This window comes from Lutra lutra, chromosome 3 (genome assembly GCF_902655055.1).
Source record: "Lutra lutra chromosome 3, mLutLut1.2, whole genome shotgun sequence".
Classification (NCBI taxonomy): Eukaryota; Metazoa; Chordata; class Mammalia; order Carnivora; family Mustelidae; genus Lutra; species Lutra lutra.
The window spans coordinates 177,889,247-177,909,383 of NC_062280.1; positions in this window are offsets into that span (position 1 = coordinate 177,889,247).

Sequence of the window (20,137 nt, forward strand, 5' to 3'; positions counted from 1 at the left end):
ATCAATGAAAAATTAACTCTTAAATATCTTTTTCTCCAAATAATAACTACATACATCTTTGTTTGGGAAAAACATTTCCAACCATACTACTGTTTATACTCACCTGGGAGCAGAGTCACAGAGAAATGGGCTAAAATTTTCTTTTGGATAATAGATCCTGAATACAAAGTTTTCAATGAAACTATCATTTGTTGGCTAGTATTTGTTGGTTTTTCTGTATTTATTTTTAGATACTTTGATATGACCACAGAATATTTTTAAAAAGATGTCCTAAAATGAAAATGTTTTTATATTCATTTGTTCACATTTAATGTATATTATTTTCACATTATTCTAATTAATCAGAAATGTGTTGTCTTAGTTTTTTTAAGCCATTTTTTTCTTTAGTTGCTGTAGATAGTGTATTCATGAAGGTGGAAGAGATTATTATATCAACTTGATGCTTACTTGATGCATTTTTTACTGAATAAAAATTTAATTTTTACCTTGCAGCAGAAAGACTAATGAGCCTTGACTGCTGTCAGAAAATGCGAATGAAAGAGTGATAGTATTTACTTCAATGACAGTATGGATAAGCATAAACTGTGAATGAGAAAACAGACTTTTTTTTATTTTTAGCTTTTAACATGTAAATAATACCCAAGTCCAAGTGAGTTTTCTTGTTAAAATTTATCAAATGAGTGAAGGGTAAGTACAAGATATGAAGGTTATATTTTCAAAGAAATAAGAAATGTGCACTCAAAGCTATCATTATTCTATAAGCTGGAGCTACGGTTAATTTCAAACATCATCAGTCAGTGAAAAATTAAAGTTAATTAGCATGCAATTATAATATAGTAAAGGCAATGTATGCTATGTGGCTACTAGTTATGTATCCAAATCTCTAAGTTAGATTAAAATTTTATAAGGCTGTTACTTTTTAAACTAATTATTAATAATAGTGAATTTTACACTACATAAATTTATATATTTTGTCAACTTTTAAAAAGAATTTGTTTAATAAAATACAATTCATACATTGAGTTCTGTCTTTGTATAAAGAGACAGTATATATACTGGTTAGGAGTCCTAGAGAGTGGACTACAATCCGGAGCTGCATTTATGTTCCTGTTTTACCAACGACCAGATCTGTAACTTTGGGCAAAAGTCTCTGGATTTGGCCCTATTAATTAAAATAGTATCCTTAAGATAGTATCATTCTATCATACGTTCTCTGAAGATTAAATGAGTCAGGTTTGCTTTGTTTTGTTTTGTTTTGTTTTGTTTTTGAACTTTTCTTTTATCTTTATTGCCCCATTAAGGAAACTTTTTGGATATTTTTTATCCTAACTCCTCACCATTAAATTTTTATACCATGAACGTACTGTATATTGGCTTATACACTGCGGCCCTTTAGAGGGTCAGAAATTACTATAATACTGAAGATATTTTTCTCTCCTCCCACTTCAGAACCAATTTCTGCCTCTTGGGTAGATACTGCCCCTCGAGAATGTATGCAATAAACTGAATTCTTATTGAATGTTTAAACTATTATCAATCAGTGTATTAATACATGTTAGATACTATTATCATCATCATTATTATTTATATGGGCCACTGACACAAATTTGTACTAACGATTACATATATATACATTTCGTAGTACTGTTTTGACTAAAACATTTTATCGAAGACACATATTACATATGTATGGGAAGAAATAACAATTTTACTTAATTTTTAGTGACTCTAAATATATATTTATAACACCTTTTCACTTTGGAGGTAATATTTTATTTTTTAAGATTTTATTTATTTATGATAGAGATAGTGAGAGAGGGAACACAAGCATGGGGGAGCTGAAGAGGGAGAAGCAGGCTTCCTGTTCAGCAGGGATCTTTTTTTTTTTTTTTTAAATTTCTTTTCAGCGTAACAGTATTCATTGTTTTTGCACCACACTCAGTGCTCCATGCAATCCATGCCCTCTCTAATACCCACCACCTGGTTCCCCCAACCTCCCACCCCCCCACCTCTTCAAACCCTTCAGATTGTTTTTCAGAGTCCATAGTCTCTCATGGTTCACCTCCCCAGGGATCTTGATGCAGGGCTCGATTTCAGGATGCTAGGATTGTGCCTGAAGCAAAGGCAGATGCTTAATGACTGAGCTACCCAGGTCCCCCTAGAGGCAATATTTTAACCTACAAGTAGTAACAAATTTATCAGTTATGGAGACAAGTGATAGAGCTATAAATAAATGCCAAATCTAATTTTAGGGTGAGTAAAAGTCTGGGTAAAGAATGAAGGCATTCTATGCATTCAGATTAATTCCACTTTGGCAATGGTTAGGAGTAATTTCTGTATCATAAGGACATAAAATCATAACTCAGAAAAAAGTGAAAGGTGAAAAATACAGTAAAAACTGTCATCCAGTGGCACCTGGGTGGCACAGGAGGTTGAGTGTTGGACTCTTGATTTCATAAGAGAGAGACTGATTTCAGCTCAGGTCCTGATCTCAGGGTCAGGAGATCCAGATCAGGCTCTGTGCTAGGGGTGGAGTCTGGTTGAGATTCTCTCTTCCTCTCCTATTGCCTCTACCTGTCATGCTTTCTCTCTCTCTCTCTGAAATAAATAAATCTTAAAACAAAACAAAACAAAATAAACCTGTCATCCCATTGGACCTAAGGGACACACAAAATTTTTCAATATGTCCTTTTCACATGGGCAGGGGGAGTGGTGTTCCATCAGCATTTTTAGAATTTCCTGCTCTCTTTCTGTTAATTTCTGTCTCTTTTCCGTCTAATTTTTAAATGATCACAAGGCATCAGGATGATATCTGACAAAAAGGCACCAGTTTCATTTAAAACATTCAGAGAACTTCTTTCTGATAGCCACTGAAATTCTTGAAAGAGCTAGGAGACAAATAGCTATTTTATGTCATAAGTTTTATTACAATAAATAGCTCTTACTGAATCTAATTAATAAATGAGTACTACTGATATTCTGAGAAGTCTAGCAAACAAGCAGGTCACTGGGTGCTGTACTCAGATAGGAGGACTGATGCTAAGACCAAGGCCAGTATTTTTCTCACTTTCTTGGATGACAAAAAAAAAAAAAAGATTAGGTTAGTGCAAATCGTTCAAAGTCTTTCAAATACCTAGTATGGGCTAATAGAACCAAGTAAAATCTGACAACTTAGGTGGTTCGGTTCACAAAATGCATTCACTCACCTATAAGAAGAATACAAATGTTCCTTAAGGTACTTGAGTAGATTAAAAAAAGAAAAAACTAGAACATTCCTGATTTTGTTGTAAAGCTAAGTATTATAAATTAAGTTTTGATATAATATTCTAGCTCTGAAACACCTATAAGACCATTCAAAGGCCAGACAAAGATCATAAGTGCAAATTGATTTAAAATGAAGAAAAATAAACAACATTATTAACTATTTAAGTGTTTAACAGTTATGCATATATTATTTATAATGGAAATATATTTAAAATAACATTATAAGCATAATTTATATGTCCAAGGAGGGCACAATGTTGTCACAAAGCAATCAATAATACTTGCTTATATTGAACATATTGCTCAGTAATTATTAAGAATGTGTGTCCTGCAATGTTATCATACATGCTGTTCAAACTAGCAAGTAGTCTGTTCAAAAGAACATTTCTCTGAGTATCTAAAGCATAAACTTGTTATATCAAAAATATTACCATTACTACTTATTAAAAACATGTTCTATTAAATCTATTAGTGGAATAAAATATATTTTTATTTGCATTCATTTACAAAAAAAATTGAAACATGGTGCTTTTATAAATAGTTCATATTGCTTTCAAAATATTTTAATATAATAAGGTGTGGAAAAATTCATACCATAATAAAATAAAATATAGAAATTAAATGAATACATGCCCAAAGGTTATTTATCCATTTGCCAAACTGTTTAGTAATGTTATTTCATTTTTCCAAAGTTTAGGAATGTCACACATCCAAAAGCCAGTTTTGACAAAATACTGGTTTCTGTATTCATAAATGTCTATCCATGGATGAATGGTTAAAGAAATTGTTGCACACACACACAGACTAGAATATTATTCAACCATAAAAAGCAATGAAAACTTGCTATTTGTGACAACATGGGTGTACATAGAGGGCATCATGTTAAGTGATAAGTGAGAGAGAGAAAAAAATACCATATGGTCTTTTTTATATTAAGTGGAATGATAAATAAATGAATAAATAAATAGGTAAAAAATAATAAACAACCAACCAAGCTCATAGAAACAGAGAACAGGTTTGTGGTTGTCAGAGGCAGAGTTCCAGGGGGTGGGAATGAGAAATGGATGAACTGTTTTGTTTTTATTTAAATAATTGAATAAAAATAAAATAAAATAAAAGATGCTCACTGATCTAAAAACAAAAAGTGTATTATTTTTAATTAGGTTTTCTTATCTTTAATAGAAGTAGAGAATATTTTATTATTAGAAATTAACCATTAAAACATTCACGAAGAAGTAGTAAGTTATAATGGAATTTTCTTAGTAACCTTTTTTTCATTACATTACTACATAAAAATGAATATTTTTAACAAATACAAATTTTCAGTATATTTTTATTTCTGGATAAGAGTAGAGTCAGTGTTTGCCTTAAATCACTTTTACTTTCCAATTCTAATATTACATACCTCCATTTGCAAGGTAATTATATATACAAAATTTTTTTTTTCTGAAACTTCTGTACTGTCATTAGGATAAGTAATGATAACATAATGGATGTGGGGACCATTTATTTGTGCTAAGTTTTTATTTATATATAACAACAATTTTATTTAAACCTCATAGCATACAGTTAAGTGGATCAAAAAGTAAGGTATAATTTTTTAGTGTTATGGAACAAACTAAATTAATCAGGAAAATAGAATAAATGAGTAAAAAAAAGATTAAGGGTGTTCAATGAGTGCCCTTTTTATTGATTTCCCATTCTAGAATAGTTAAAGCAGTAACTGGTAAGTAGTGAGAATTATATAAATAATAAAAAATCTACTTCTCATTTATTTATTTAGTCAGTTTTTTATTTCACTTATGTTTAAATAAAATAATTAAAATTTACCTTAGAACTTGGCTGAGCTCACCTGGAAAGAAGAAAGATTCTTAAAAGTTTATGAAACCAAGAGGTATGTCTTATGATGTGGAAATGGCATTGTCCAAGCTGTAGGGTTACAGACACACTCCCATGCTTTGATTCCAGGTCCTATTTTACATGTGTTCTTTTTTCTTGCTATGAACTGTGGCAAATTTGCCACTTTTGGGTCAAGTTCCATTGAAACTTAAGCCTTCTTGTCAATATTCATTGTCTCACAAATATCAATATACATGTGTTCCTTCTGTTCTTTATTTTTTTAAAAGATTTTATTTATCTATTTGACAGACAGAGATCACAAGTAGGCAGAAAGGCAGGCAGAGAGAGAGAGGAGGGAAGCAGGCTCCCCGCTGAGCAGAGAGCCCAATGTGGACCTCGATCCCAGGACCCTGAGATCATAACCTCAGCTGAAGGCAGAGGCTTACCCCACTGAGCCACCCAGGAGCCCCCCTTCTGTTCTTTAATAACCACTGCAGGACTTCTCAAGTGTCTCAAGCACAGTGGAAATACCACATTTTCCATAAATCCTCTTTCGCTATTCCCTATGTGTTGCTTCTTCTTTTTCACCTTCAACGATATATAGTCATATTTTATCAAGCTTTAATTTTATTTTTTAGACATTGTTTTTTAAGTAACACTTGTACATTTTAAAATTCAAAAGAACTAGTGAGTTGACATTGTAAGTTAGGCTTTATCTCCCTATCAATCCTCAACCCATCAAATGAAATGTAACTTTATTTGCATATTTCTATTTGTAGATCTTCTTATAGTCACTCCATTATTATCTCTACTATTCATATTATTTTTTACATTATCTATTGTCCCTTAGCTATAAGAAAATAGAGATATAGTTGCATTACAGAATTTCTTCTCCATTCTCAATTTCCTCTTTTCATGTGTTTAGTATTAATTTTTATGTTGTTTTCTGTTCTTACATTAGTTTGTTTAAATGATAGTTTCAAAGTCTATATGTTGTTCAGTTTAATTTAGAGAAATCTATTTAGAGCCTACTACAAAATTGTTTATTATCACAATCCTGCCCTTTTCTTACTTCTCTTCCCCATAAGAGGAATATAAGGAATTTGAAAAACAAGACAGAGAGGATCATAGGGGAAGGGAAGGAAAAAAAAAAACAAGATGAAACCAGACAGGGAGATAAACTACGAAAGACTCTTGATCTCAGGAAACAAACTGAGGCTTGCTGGAGTGGCAGGGGGGAGGGAGGGTTGGGGGTGGCTGGGTGATGGACATTGGGGAGGTATGTGCTATGGTGAATGCTGTGAATTGTGTAAGACTGATTAATCACAGAGCTATACCCCTGAAACAATAATACATTACATGTTAATAAAAAATAAAAATGAAATTAAGAAATCATCTAAAGAACTTTAATTGGCATATATTCTCTACAAATGAATGAGTATTGTTAATTACAGGAACAATAATCTTGCTGCTAGAATTCATTTCCATTTCTAGTGGTTCATTCTTCATATCTGTACTCTTGAGGTTTTTCTTAAAATTAAGTCAAACGAATTACATCTTTTGCTCAAAATTTGCTAAATTTTACTTTGCTTCAGTTTTGAACTATAATTTTATACTTTCTATGCAGATTCTGTAATTTTCATTCTTTTCCTAACATACAAATGCTTTTTTCTATCTTAAAAGAGACGAGGAAACAATGCATTTTTCTGAGTACACTCAGTCCCTTTCTCACATTCACTCATGCCTCTGCCTCATTTCTCCAGTCCTGACCACTAGTATTTTTTTTGGTGTTTTTTTTGTTTTTAAGATTTTATTTATTTGACAGAGAGAGATCACAAGTGGACAGAGAGGCAAGCAGAGAGAGAGAGAGGAGGAAACAGGCTCCCTGCGGAGCAGAGAGCCCAATGTGGGACTCGATCCCAGGATCCTGAGATCATGACCTGAGCCGAAAGCAGCGGCTTAACACACTGAGCCACCCAGGTGCCCCCTGACTACAAGTTTTAAGCTTGTTTCCCACCAGGTAACCACGTACCACCACATTTGTGGAAAAAATGCAATAATTCTTCCATCTTACATCCTCCCCTCTTTGGTAAGCATGTCAGTTCCCCATAGGCTGAAAGAGTATAACATGTAAACTTTCTGGATCCATGAATACCTGAAAAATGTCTGTCCTTCCCTCCTGCTTCACTGATCATTTGGCTCCCAGATAATTTTTCTCTAAGCACAATGGAAGCTTTCCTCATGACTTCTGGAAATCTTATTTGCTAATGAAATGTCTCATGCTAAGGCTTAGTCACGTTTCTTTCCAAATAACCTTCTTTATGACCTTAGATTTTTGAATTTTCAGGAGGCTGTAACTTCATGTGGATTTCCTTTCACTCTTCATGCTTATACTTAGAAATTGCTGCACCTCTGAAAAATTGTGCTTCCCTTACTAGGACAGTAGCTCCCATTATTTCTTTAAATATTCTTCCTGTCCTCATTTAATTATTTATTTACAACACTCCAGCTCAAATCATTTCTGGATTCCATGTTTAGGTTACTAAATCCACCATACCATATGCACTACGGGCTCTGGTTGCCTACTCAACAAATCATGCATAAATTAACTCCCTAACTGTGTATGTATTTAACATACCAGAAAGTTTGAGTGGGAACTTATCCTAGTGCTTTGCTATATCTCTGGATATATCAGGATATATTTAGGAAGTGCTTTACTAAATCTTGTTTGTGTACTTCTCTTCAAGGTCTGTCTTTCAATTATGCATGTGTTAGTTTTGGTTTAGTTCTGCCTCTCTCCCAACTTTATATCGTTCTCCATGTAGTTTAAACTATTCCCATGTTACTGATGAATGTTTAAATGCTGATGCTAGCTAAACTCTCTCTGGGTCTTCAAACTTGTACATCAGGTTCCATCAGAGATACACATATAAATTATTTTTATTTTTATTTATTTTTTTAAAGATTTTTATTTATTTTTATTTGACAGAGAGAGCTCACAAGTAGTTGGAGAGGCAGGCAGAGAGAGAGAGAGGGAAGCAGGATCTCTGCTGAGCAGAGAACCCGATGTGGGACTCGATCCCAGGACCCTGAGATCATGACCTGAGCCGAAGGCAGCGGCTTAACCCACTGAGCCACCCAGGCACCCTATAAATTATTTTTAATGACTACTGAGATGATCCACTTGCTTTTGTTCTAGCCTATAATCTTGTAGTCAGTTGTGGTTTATTCATAAATTTCCATTCTATTTAGGAAATGTGCAGAAAGAATACAGCATCTTTATTTTCCATGGATAATTACTTTCCCCAAAAGGACTTAAACATCAGAAGGTAATGTATGGAAATATTTGCCAATTATTAAGTTTCAGTAGTGAGTTTTGAAAAGCTCAATCTTCTCGGTACACACTCTCAGTAGTTCTTATTTTTACTTCCCGTTCCTCCTTTACTAAATGCAGCTTGTATATATTCGGGATTGAGGTAGGGGCTTGCATTAATTTGGGGGTTCACAAGTGCAGGAAGCTCACCAAGCTGCCCTCTAGGGCACCTCTAGACTCTTCTAGGGATGAGTGTCCTAAGATAATCCCTTGCCATCCTGTGTTCTTAACTTCTGACAGGCAGCTGGTGAAATTGCGCTGTCTTGCATTGACGAACTAAGGACCTGGTCCTTCTTTGCTGATGCTGCCTCAACCAGCTATTCCAGGCGCAGCATATGACGAGTCTCCTAGCAATCTATCCCCTGGCTTTTCTCTTTAACATAGGGGTTTTGTGACAGGGTGATTTTGTTTCCTATCATGACTGATCCATAGAAATTCCACTGGCTCTCTGAAGAGTTATTTCCATGTGCCTTGATGAGCTTACATGATCTTTTCGAGCCCATCCCATACCACAGAAGTAGTCAAAAGACACTCAAGGGCGTGAGTTCAGGACCTACCTCTGCGCTCTTGCTTCATGCAGTTTCTTTTTACTTCAGTAACAGTTTCCCTATGTTATCAAAGGGAACCTTCTGAAGCATCTCCTTACACAACCCCAGCAACGAAGTGATGAAAAATGTTCTGCACCTACATCTAACATCTCCTACAATAGTTTTCCTGGCAGATGGAAAGCAATTCTAATATGCTTGCATGCTAACTTTGTCTCTCTTCCATTATTCTCATCCATTCTATTTATACTCATATTAGAGCAGAAAGGATACTTCAGATGAATCTCATTTGGTATGATGTTTTGCCCTTTAAGAGAATACTTGATAACATATAAGTTATAATAGAGAGGAGTATCCTCTAAGCACTATTAAAGAAGCACTATGATCTGATATTAGTAGACTTGCTCTTGATGTGGAATCTTACTGAAAACCAGGAGTAAGAGTTACTGAAAATAAACTTATATTGGTTTACTATCCCTTATATATTATGTATGTTATATAGCCTGGGAATCCTGATTATCTCATATAGCCTCATTACCTGATTCAATCAAAAAGCATGTATTGTCTATTCATTATGCTAAATAACTCTTGAATTATTCAATCTATTCCCACTTCTAGGTTACCATTATTTGTCCTCTAAGTTACTTCATCAGCCTCCCAACTTGTTTTTCAGTCTACAGTCTTGATGTCACTCTAATTATGCACACATTGTAAGAAAAATTCGATTGTTTTATTTGCCTACGTGGACTTGGTTTTCAGCTATCTCTTTATATGATACAGTCCAAATACTTAAATAGAAGTTATCAGGATCCTATAATAACTTCCCACTGCTTATCTTTTTATTCTCATCATCTTTAACCTTAGAGCCAAATCTGATAACAAAGTTCCCTTGAATCTTCAATCATGCAATGGTTGATTTGCTCTTAGGCTATCAAACATGCTGTTCCATCTACTGAGATTATTATTTTTTTCCCTCACCTTTCTTCACTTGATTCACACCCTTTAATCTTCCAAGTCCTGGTTTATAAGTTGCTAGCCTGGAAAGCTAATCTTACTGGTCTGGGTTAGAATCTTATCCATTCAGTTTTTAATATTCTCTATTTCCCTAAATTGCACATGGAGAATTATATTGTAATTTCATGATGCATCTCTCTCTCTTTTTCTTCTTACCTCCAATAGAAGATGTGAGCTTGCTTACCATTCTTCTTCCATATCAAAATGTGAATCATATAAATTACACAGATATATTACCATTCCTTCCAGTTTCCCATGTTTTGTCTTTTGCTAGGGTTCTTCTCACTCATCTTCTTAAACCATATTTATACATATCTTTGTGTAAAATAATAATCCAATATTGATTACCCCTTTATCTCTGCATTTCCTACATATTATCCAGGTTGCATTTTATAAATAGGCTCCTAATAATATATTAGTTAATGTATCATTATAATATGTAATAATGTATCATTCTCATACTGTATTATTATAGTTTTTTACTAATGTATCATTGATCTCATATTGTGTTATTGTATAGTTTTTAAATAATATATCACTACTATTATACTGTCTTAGAGTATACCAACTGGTATTACATTTCTTATTATAGTATTTAAAATTCACAAACTTTTTTTTAGGTAGAAGAAAAAATATTATAACTTGTTTTATATGTGAAGGAAATCAAGTTCAGAGCAAATATAAAGATTTATTTGTTTATTTTGGAGAGAGAGAGAGAGGGAAAAAAGGAGGGTCAGATGGAGAAGGAAGGAATCTCAAGCCGACTCCACACTGAGCGCAGACCCTGCCTAGATTCAATCCCATAACCCTGAGATCAGATCTGAGCTGAAATTTTAACCAACTGTTCTACCCAGGCACCCCAAAGCAAGTAGATGATTTACAGAAGATCAAATAAACATTCACTGGTGGAGGAAGAACTCAAACTCAGATTTGTTCATCTAAATTGAATATTCTTTCATTTACTTTATGCTCTCATTATCATTTTTCAACTTCCCTTATACTTGTTATTTAAATAATAAATAAAATGTTGATAGAATCATATTTTTCCTCCTTAAGATAACAAAGAGGGGAGATTTTATTACCTGCTTGTGGTGAATGGGGAGGGGTGACTGAGAGATGCCAGCTTGTGCCTTGTTTTAATTATGTATATCTCATACCATCATTACCACATTATAGAATTATGCTTCAATTTTCATTTTGGAAAAAGAACTTTCACTTCCACTACCTTATGTGATTACACAACATCTGTGCATGTACTGTGCCTGTTGAAATGAGAAAAACGATGATAGTCATACTTAAACAATTTTCCTAAAACTGCACTAGTAGTAATTGGGAGTGCTGAGATTAGCACTTAGACTACTTAACTCCATTTCTAGTGCTCTTTTTTACTGCACCATGCTGTTTCTCTAGCAATTTCATGAAAGAGGAAAGTGAAACTATAAAGAAGAATGTAAAATTATAGTTGGATTGGGAGATGTACATTTACAGTTCTGAGTATTTAACTGTCCAAATTACTTAACTTTCTTTATAACTGTTTCCTTATTTGCAGAATGTGGAAAATATGAAATCCACCAGCCTGAAATGTCTAGTACTCCTAGCACAGAGTCTTACAAATAATAGATTTTCAGTAATACTAGTTATTATTTCATTTGTGTTTACTACCTTTATCAGTATTCTATAAAAAGTGTAGAGGTCTTTTTGACAAACCAAGAAAAAACAAAAACTGAAAATTTTTTAGATTATTATTTTTATTATGTTATGTTAGACACCACAGAGTATGTCACTAGTTTTTGATGTAGTGTTCCAAGATTCATTGTTTACATATAACACCCAGTGCTCCCTGCAATATGTGCCCTCCTTAATACCCATTACCACCTAATATCCATTCGCCCCCCTTCAGTCCCCAAAACCCTCAGTTTGTTTCTGGGAGTCCACGGTCTCTCATGATTCGTCTCACCATCTGATTTGTCCTTCTTCATTTTGCCCTTCTTTCTTCTAGTATCCTCCATGCTCTACCTTATGTTCCACAAGTAATTGAAACCATATGATAAAAAAAACTGAAGAATTTTTAACCATTTTCCTACTTTATTCCTTCAGATTTCTTCTTTCTGTTTTTTGTACATCCCATCTAGATTTAAATATTTCAGGCTAAAACTTAAGAAAAGAGTGAGGTGTGATGCAGAAAATAAAGATTAAAAAAAAAAGGAAATGAGAATGGAGATATAACCCATCAAAATTTATTGACACTGCTTTAAAGAAGAAAATCAACTCAAGCTTTCACTAACATATGAAGTCACAGTCCCAATTTTTGGTATAAAGAACAATTTTAAACAAATACTCTTCTATTGCTCTCAGTTTAATATGAAAAGTTAAAAACAAGAATTCTAGCTTATAAAGATCTTACATTTATACCTAAGTTATTTAAAATAAGGTTTAAGATACCCAACTTTAAAAAATAAGAATAGATATCACACCACCTTTTATTATCAGTATTAATGTAAGAACCATGATGTTATGACTGTGGTGTTTTTTACAATTAGGAAGGGACAATTAAAAAAATAAATTAACAAACAAGAGTGGGTGAAAACAAAAATGGGTTTGAAAAGAAAAACAAATTGTACTTGCTCTAGCGGGGTGGGTAAGCAGAATTTTTAAAAGCCTCTGACCCATAAATACCCTGTTCTAATCTCCATAACCTGATAAAATGGTATCATTTTCCTGTTTGTGTTGTTAACGTGAAGATTTTATAAACATTACTGAGACGCAAAGTTAAAACAAATTATAAACTACTGAACACCAAGAAAAAAGTGTACTCAATAATCTATCTTAATTTCAAAGTATTATTATAAAAATGTTAAATACAGAGAAAATATAAGGGCATATTAATACAAACACCCATATAAACACCACCTGTGTGGTGCTACAGCATCCTACTGCGAAATGACTTTTGTATTATTTTCTCCTTCAGAAAATAAATAAATACTATATCTACTGAATGCAGATGTACCTTTCTAACTTGGAAAAAAATGATAAATGAAAAATCAATTTGGAGACCATTTGAGTCATCCTATTCACTTAATTCCCGTGAAAAATAATTCCAAATTTCTCTTTTCAACCTATCACCAATCCAAAATCATTTGAATGATTTATTTGGAATTTACAGTAAACATCATTGGTCTAAAAATGTATATTTCTGGTATATTTTGTCAAGAATGTTATCACGAATGGGACTTAATTGGATATTCGTGACCGTTACCAAACTTAGTATATAAAGTCATATGGTTTTGTTAATAACTTTAGATGAAATCTGTGTTTTCAGTCATCGGCAGAAGTTTCAGAATGATTATTAGAAATATGAAAGGGGGTCCTGCCTGAGAGAATTGCTTATCAATGATTGGTATTAAATATATTTTACTAAACACAAACTGATCTGCCTATGTTCTACATCCAACAATGTTAGTATTGTCTTATAACATTAGGTCATTTTCCAATATTTCGAAAAGCAAATAGGCTCTTGAAAGATTTATTTTTTATCATTGTCCAAATAGTCTCTGAATTTGGAAGAAGTTATTAGTATTAATTAATTAATATTTATTTGAGTGTAGCTGACACATAATATGGCATTAGTTTCATATGTATGACATAGTAATTCAACAAGTTTATATATTATGTTATACTCACCACAGGTTTAGCTACCATCTGTCACCATACAATGCTATTACAATAATATTGACTGTATCCCTTTGAGTGTGTCTTTTATTTCCATAACTATACATTCCATAACTGGAAACCTGTATCTTCCACCCCCCCTTCATTCATCTTGCCCAATCCCCCACCCACTCTGACCACCATCAAATTGTTCTCTGTAATTATAGATCTAATTCTGTTTTTTGCTTCTTTATTTTATCATTTGTAGTTTTGGGTTTTTTGTTTTGTTTTAGGATTCCACATATGAGTGTAATCATACGGTATTAGTCTTTCTCAGTCTGAGTTATTTCACTTAGCATAATACCCTGCAGGTCTATCCATGTTGTCACAAATGGCTCAATCTCATCCTTTTTATGTTTGTGTAATATTTCATTACATATATATATATATTTATGTATATGTTCTTTGTCCATTTGTCTATTGATGAACACTTAGGATGCTCCCATATCTTGGCTATTACAAATAATGCTGCAATAAGCTTCAAGGTGCATATATCTTTCTGAATTAGTGTTTTTATTCCCTTGGGTAAATACTCAGAAGTGGAATTATACGATTATACGGTATTTCTATTTTAAATTTTTTTCCACAGTGGCTGCTCTAATTTGCATTTCTACCAACAGTGTATGAGGGTTCCTTTATTTGATATCTTTGCCAACAGTTGTTATTTCTACTCTTAATTTTTTTGCTATTCTGACAGGTGTAAGGTGATATCTCATTGTGGTTTTGATTTGCATCTTCTTAATAATTAGTGACATTGAACATCTTTTAAACAGCTGCCTTCAGCTCAGGTCAAGATCCTAGGTCCTGAGATGAAACTTCTCCTTCTCCCTGCTGCTCCCTTCTGCTTGTGCCCTCGCTCTTCTTCTCTCTCTCTCTCTCTCTGTCATATAAATAAATAAGTAAATAAATAAATGTTTTTAAAATAGCAAATAAATTTGAGAAAAAAATTTAGAAAAAGAATAAATGATATGAATTGGAAAATAAGGTAAGTAGCCATATTGTTCCTTGTATTTTGATAATTCAGAATAAGTTTTTAAAATAATAGTAGTCACCCATTTATACTACCACTAGGCAACACCAACAGTATTTAGAGCAGACAACATCTGAACATCAAATATGTAGTTGGTAAGAGTAAGGAAGGAGGAGAGTTTGAATAAATGGAGCATAGAGGATTCTTAGAACAATGAATGCAGTCTGTATGATACCATAATAATGGGTCATTATTCCTTTGACAAAAACAATAGAATGTTCAACACCTAAAGTAAACTCTATAATAAACTATAGACACTAGATGACTGTCATGTGCCAATGTATGCTTACCAGTTGTAATAAATGCATCATTGGTGGGAGTGGGAGATGTCAATAGTGGAGAAAGCACTACATATATGGAGACAGGGGTTATATGGAAAATCTCTGCACTTTCCAATAGATGTTGAAATAAACTTATAACTGATCTAAAAAAATAAGATTTTTTTGTTTTTTGCAAGTTTTTGTTTAAATTCCAGTTAGTTAACATACAGTGTAATATTAGTTTTAGGTGTAGGATTTAGTGATTCATCACTTACATACAACACCCAGCGCTTACCACAAGTGCCCTCCTTAATCCCCATCGTCATTTAAACCATCCTCCAGCCCAGCTCCCCTCCAGCAACCCTCAATGTATTCTCTAAAGTTAAAAGGCTAAATATTTGCCCAAAGAATATAAAAAATATTGATTTGAAGGGATACATGCATTCCAATGTTTATAGCAGTATTATTAACAATAACCAAAAAATAAGGTCTTTTAAAAATGTCTTTAGTTAATTCAAATTTTCAATGTTCAATTTTCAAAATTATAAAGGTAGCAATTATCCCCTAAATTAATATAGGTTTGCTGGAGCTTTTTAGTCAGGGACTACCTTCTTCAGAAGACTATGCAAGAAGGAAGGTTTTCTGCAATAATTTTCCATCGGTGTCAGATTAGTTTTGCAGTTTGTTTTGGGTACTCTAGAGGTGGGAATGCTCCTGGATGGGTTACTGACCAGAGTTAAGGTTAAAAACCAGATTACATGTTATCTTCTGCAAATACCACTGATGTCCCTACTACAGTCTGTAACTGCTGGACACCTATGTAGGCAGGCTAAATTCTGAATGACCTCATGGGCGTTACTCAGTTAATCTATATTCCAGCTGGTGCTGACAATATGCCCCATGTAATGACCGATGAATTCTGAATTTGTCAAACATGAGATAAACCTACAGATCTCCATTTCATGATGTTAACTGGATTGTTGGTTTTTAAGACCGTACCTGTCCAGGAACGAGGAGACACAGTATCTATTGGTTATTCCTCCATCTCCAGTAATTGTACAATTTGCAAAGAGTATATTATCAAATTCTTTTTAAAGAATGAATACCTAGGGCACCTGATGGTGCAGTCTGTTAACCATCTGACTCTTGGTTTTAGCTCAAGCTGTGATCTCAGGGTCATGAGATCAAACCCTGTGTGGGGCTCCATGCTCTTCCTCTTCCTCCTCCTCTGCCCCTTCCACATCTGCTCGCTCTTTCTCTAAAATAAATTTTAGGGGCGCCTGGGTGGCTCAGTGGGTTAAGCCGCTGCCTTCATTCGGCTCAGGTCATGATCTCAGGGTCCTGGGATCGAGTCCTGCATCGGGCTCTCTGCTCAGCAGGGAGCCTTCTTCCCTCTCTCTCTCTCTCTCTCTCTGCCTGCCTCTCCGTCTACTTGTGATCTCTCTCTGTCAAATAAATAAATAAAATCTTTAAAAAAAATAAAATAAAATAAAATAAATTTTAAAATATAAAGAATGAAAGCTAAAATTCTGCCTAAAGTCTTCCAGTCAAGGTGATATTAATAATTATAAGTATTATTATTATTATTTATTATTGAGAGAGAGAGAGAGAGAGAAAGGAGAGGAGGGACAAAGAGAAAGAACCTAAGCAGGCTCCATGCCCAGCAAGGAGCCAGAGGCGGGGCTTAGTCTCACCACCCCAAGATCATGACCTGAGCTGAAATCAAGAGTTAGATGCTTAACCAACTGAACCCCACAGGAACCCACAGTCAAGGTCATTTTAGATGGATATCTGGAAACAAAATAGATACTCTTATGCATTTTTGCTTTTACCTAATTGAGTTAGGAGAGTTTGTTTAAAATATACAAAACTCTAAAAATTTGTATTCATTTATATTGCCTTAAGAGGAGTAAGGTCAAAATGGTAAATAATAGGTTTTCTACTATTTTTATACCATCTAGGATTTAATATGTTTGTGCTTAGGTGAATAGGGCCATATATGTAGTAAGAAAAGTGATAAAAAATCCTAGAATAAAAATAGAGAAGTGATATCAGCAATTTTTTTCCTTCTGATAAGGTTTTTTTCAGCCCTCCATAATAGACATGGGCTTTTATAGAGATTTTTAGAGGACATATTTGGAGAGTTGCTATGATTTCTGAGCTCTGTACTGCATAGCTCTCATGCTGTAGTATTCATGTGGCCAGTACCCTCTTAAAAACCTGTTAGAAATAGATTTATAACACTTTAATAGTACTGTCATTTCTATTTTCTACCTCTGCTAGCTGCTTTTTCTAGGCACTTAATCAGTGAGAGGATGTGTGATAAGCGTTCACATATACTCTGTCATTTAAATTTTACCATTACATATGGGACAGATGATGTGATTCCCATCTTACAAATTAGGACACCAATGCTAAGACAGTTTAAAAACTTAGCCCAAGGTGACATTCCTAGCAGAAGCTATTTGCTTTATTTAAATTGAGATCTATTTGATTGCAAAACCTGTGTCATTAATCACTGGGCTGCATTTACACTTTTACAGTATGAGTCTTCCTATGAATTTAAGCCATCTTCATTTTAACTGCTTAAATTTCCAGCCATATTTTTATACTACTACTTTAAAATGTTTGCTTTGTGTTTTTTTGCATAATCTATTATTGAAAGAGAGTACACACTGTTCAAGAAATATATTTTAAAATAACATAAGACTGGCATATATTCTGAGCCTTGCTTACTCTTAGAATTTACTATTTCATTTATGTGCATGAAAATTTTCATATTTTTTCTTCTCAACCATCTTTGGTGAAATGGATTTTAGGTTTTTGTTTTCTTTTTTTTAAAGCTTTTGTTTATTTATTTGACAGACAGAGATCACAAGTAGGCAGAGAGGCAGGCAGAGAGAGGGGGGGAAGCAGGCTCCCTGCTGAGCAGAGAACCTGATGCAGAGTTTGATCCCAGGACCCTGAGATCATGACCTGAGCTGAAGGCAAAGGCTTAACCCACTGAGCCACCCATGTGCCCCAGATTTAGGTTTTCAAAATAAGATACTACCTATTGTAATAAAAATTACATTATTGTAAAATAAATTATAAATAAGTTACATTGCTACAAAATACTATGATAAATAATATTAATTTTTATGCAAAACTATTCATGAGTATTCACTTTCATTTTTGGTTATGATTTTATGTATTACTGGTTTTTTTGTATTCCTGCTATGACAGTGCAAAGTATTGATAAATTACTTCCAAGTTTCAGCCTGTATTGTTATTTTTTTTTCTAAAAAATGGTAAGCTATTACAATTTGAACAAATGTTTCTGCTTATAATTCACAAAAAGTTTTTAGTTAATGGAACCTTGGATTTTTGCTTCTATTTGCTACCTCCTCTGTATCAGGAAAACTATTCATATGTTGAATCACTTACAGTTCATCAAAGGAAAAACCTTCATCATTTCACCAGAAAAATCTATAAGCCTATCTGAACCAGACTGATATTTGCTTTTTTACCTCTGTTAAAATGGGAGATATTATTTTTATGCTATCTAATTATTTTTGTATCATGTGTTCCCTAGCCATCTCAAAATCCTTGCATCTCCATTTATGCTTAGTTCATATACATCATAAGTTTTCTTATTTTTTGATAATTTTGATTTATATATTGAAATTCTCACATTTTTTATTATTATGTTCAGTTAGCCAGCATATAGTACATAGTAAGTTTTTGTTGAGTGTTCAGTGGTACATTAGATGCAGAAACACCCAGTTCTCACCCAACACATGCATCACCTAGATACCCCATCCCCTAGCCCCACCCTTCTGTAACCCTCAGTTCATTTTTCAGATTCCAGAGTCTCTCATGGTTTGTCTCCCTCTCTGATTTCTTCCCGTTCAGTTTTCCCTCCCTCCCCCTGTGATCCCCACTCTATTCTTTATGTTCCATGTATAAGTGAAACCATATGATAATTGTCTTTCTCTGTTTGTCTTGTTTCACTTTGCATAATCCCCTCCAGTTCCACCCATGTTGGTGCATTCTTTATCCATTCATCTGTTAAAGGACATCTCAGTTAAGTGTGGACGTTGCTGCTATGAACATTGGGGTGCATGTGCCCCTTCTTTTTACTACATCTGTATCTTTGGGGTAAATATCTAGTAGTGCAATCACTGAGTCATAGGGTAGCTCTATTTTTAACACCTTGAGGAACCCCCTTACTGTTTTCCAGAGTGACTTCACCAGCTTGCAGTCACACCAACAGTGTAAAATGTTTCGCCTTCCTCCACAACCTTGCCAACACTTGTTTGTTTCCTGTCTTGTTAATTTTGGCCATTCTAACTGGTGTAAAGTAGTACCCTATTGTGGTATTGATTTTTATTTTCCTGATGGCTAGTGTTGTTGAACATTTTTTCATGTGTCTGTTAGCCATTTATATGTCTTCTTTGCAGAAGCGTCCGTTAATGTCTTCTGCTCATTTCTTGACTGGATTATTTATTTTATGGGTGCTGAGGTTGATAAGTTCTTTATAGATCTTGGATATCAACCTTTTATCCAAAATTTGCAAAAATCTTCTCCCATTCTGTGGATTGCCTCTTAGTTTTGTTAACCGTTTCCTTTGCTGTGCAAAAGCTTGGAATTCTTCCATCTTAAAAATAAACAAAATGTACACCTTAACTTCACTTCTCCCATTACTTTCCTTCATTTTAGAAAATAATTTTTGAAGTAACTGTCAGTCTTTGCTGAGTCTTTACTGACCGTAATTTCCAATACCCATCAAGCTTGCCCATTCTTTGTCCCTTTCACTCCCTTAAATCTCCATTTGCTAAAATCAATTATTTTATACGACCAGATCCAATGAGTATTTCTCTGTTATCTTACCTTGTCACCCAGTAGCATTTGAAGCCTTTTGGAACCTTCTTCTTCTCTCTTGGATTTCTTCTATTAAAAATATTTTTTAAAGCATCTCATATTTTGTTGGCTTTCTTCCAACTGACCACTTAAATTTGGAACATTACAAGGGCACCTGGGTGGCTCAGTCAGTTAAGTGTCTGCCTTTGGCTCAGGTCAAGATCTGAGAGTCCTGGAATGGAACTCAACATCAGGCTCCTTA